Below are 2,597 nucleotides of genomic sequence, written 5' to 3' on the forward strand. Positions count from 1 at the left end.
AGCAAGGGTGAAAGCATTTTACATACCACCAGTCCTTTCAAGAGGTGATGTTAAGCACGTAACACAACTCAGTGGAACAGCGGAAGTGCACCGGCAGTAAATGAGCGTGTCACAACGATTCATCTCAACTCCCGCAGAGGCAATTTAACATCATTTCAGTGACAGTGTATCAAGAACACACAGGAATTCACTCTAGTGTCAGCGTAACTTTTATTTATTTATTGCTGTCAATATGCACAGTAAAGGAAGACCCGATGTGGTTACCTCCTGAGCATAATACTTCTGTAAAGTCTGATATTGTGGCTTTTGATGGTAATAGATCAAAGATGCTGCATTCACAAGTCACAGGGTGATTTTCCTAACTGCCTGAATTACAGACACGCTCCCTGGCTGTCCTTTTTTCTGTCCTTTCCAGCATCACATAATATAGACCTTGTTACTGGAAAATAGCCAGAGATAATGCGAGGACAGTGTAAAGGGGAAAACCAGCTCTGTATTGCTTTCTCACAGCCCTTCAGCCTTGTAGGAACAAGAATTCGTTTGTGGCTTTCTAGCACAAAAGCACAAGTGGAAAAAACACAGAAGGATCAGGTATGCTAAGGAGGGATGCAAATTCTCTTTTCCTATGACATCACCTGCCATCACAGAAATGTCAGCCTTCATTCAGTGCTGGACCCTCTGGTTGTATAAAACCTCCCATTGCCTAGCAGAAGGACACTGGTCAGTAACTACCTGAAATGGAAAATACAGGCTGTGCCTTCAATGCTTTTCCTCTGGTCACACCAGAGTGACTCCCTCCAGGAGCATCACACCCTCCCAGTATGTTCCTCCACCCAGCATTGACGCCTCTCCTCTGGCTGGCAAGCCAGGGCTCCCTTCCCAGCCTCATTCCCGATTTCTCCCTAGAAACAGCACTGAATTGGTAGGGAACGACTTAGGTGGCCAGAAGCCAAAGCCTGGGACTGGACAGTGTCACAGTCTGCATGGGACAGGTAAGCAGCTGTCCCGGTGTCACCGGACGTATGTAATATGTGGGGGTACTGATGAGGGGTACAGCCCTGAAAGCCGCAGTAAATCTGCACTTAAGACCCCCTGAGCCCTGACTGTACCTCTGCTGCTAACTTCATTCACCTTTGTATTGTTTATTCCTTTGTTTCCCAATTTATACCACAGGGATAATAGTGTCACTCTGAGTGTGCTTGTCGTGTTCTGTAAGCACCAGGCAGTGCTGCTACTATAGGTATGGTGAAGGGTAATTATTAGCCAGCTGCTTGCATAAAATAGGTGGAAAAGGCTGCAAGGTTTCCACAACAAAGTGATTCCTCTCCTGTAACATCCAAGATAACCACACGCAGGGCAAATCCTCCCCTGCAATAACCACATGGTGAGCACTTGGGAGGGGACAGAGGCCAGCCAGCAGCCCACCTCTGAATAGGCTGTCCACAGCACCTCTCCCAATCCAGCCTTGACTTGCCAGAGGTCCCAGTTTGACCGAGATAGCCTGGCTTGCAATTAAGAGAACTGGTAGACAGCAGTACAAAGCCTTGGACACAGGCGATTCACTGCAGCACATACAGAGATGACTTCCCCCACCTCCACAGCCCTGACAGCTTGCTGCTGACAATGGTTAATTCTCCAGGTGGTAGTGGGTTTTGTTGATGGACACTCCTCACCCACCTATCCTCCAGCCTGTTTTACAGAGGTGATAAGGAAGCCATCAGAGCCGAGTCAAAGGCTCCTCCACACTGAATCTGCCTATAGATAACACCTTCTGCAGCACATAGCTCTGCTCCTTCCGGCAGTGACACAGCCATATGTCCCAATGCAAAAAAAGTGCAAAGGTGGCCCCAGGATATTCTGCCCACAGTCAACACAACACAACACAACACTCCCTCCAGCTTGCATCGATGCCAGTGAGTTACCTATAAGTTCTTGGCTGTATATGATCCTCATTGGAGCCAAATCCACAGCATCCTCAGGTTGTCTTCACCTGGTGTTGCTACTGTTTCTTGAAATGATGTAGCATCAAGAGGTTGCCCCATGCTTGATATTATTGCCTGTGCTTGGGAGGCTGGGACTGCTGGGGTCTTCAGGAAATGTGCCAGGAAACGTGCCACACCGAAGTGCTGATTGACAGGGGGGTGTGCAGCGAGCCATTTCCTAGAGGGGATCAGGCAGAACAGGGTCAGCTGCGTCCAGCTGGAGAGGTTACACTAGCTGGAGCATAGGCTGATAAAGGGCTTTCTCAGAAGCACTTGTGTTTGGCAGACGGAGTAGACAGGAAAGGAAAGAAGAGGCACTTCCTAAGCTACGGTTTGTGGTTCACTTTAACACCGACTGTGGTATCTTGGCAAAACGTGGCGTAACGTAAGCAGCTGAAGCAAACAGATCTGGAGTGATCAGCAGAGAAGGTCTGCCAGGTTACAGGGAGCATTCAAACTAAAGCAAAGCCACTAACTGAGGGAATTGCCCACACACAACTTTCCCTCACTTTCCCCACCAAAGGGCAAATATCCCTTCTGACTCTAGTGCCTGATGGCATAACTTTTGTGGAGCTGAATGGCAAGTTGAGATCAGAAGCCCCCTCCCAACAAGAG

The sequence above is a fragment of the Pelecanus crispus genome, chromosome 6, assembly GCF_030463565.1.
Source record: "Pelecanus crispus isolate bPelCri1 chromosome 6, bPelCri1.pri, whole genome shotgun sequence".
In the NCBI taxonomy this organism is placed as follows: domain Eukaryota; kingdom Metazoa; phylum Chordata; class Aves; order Pelecaniformes; family Pelecanidae; genus Pelecanus; species Pelecanus crispus.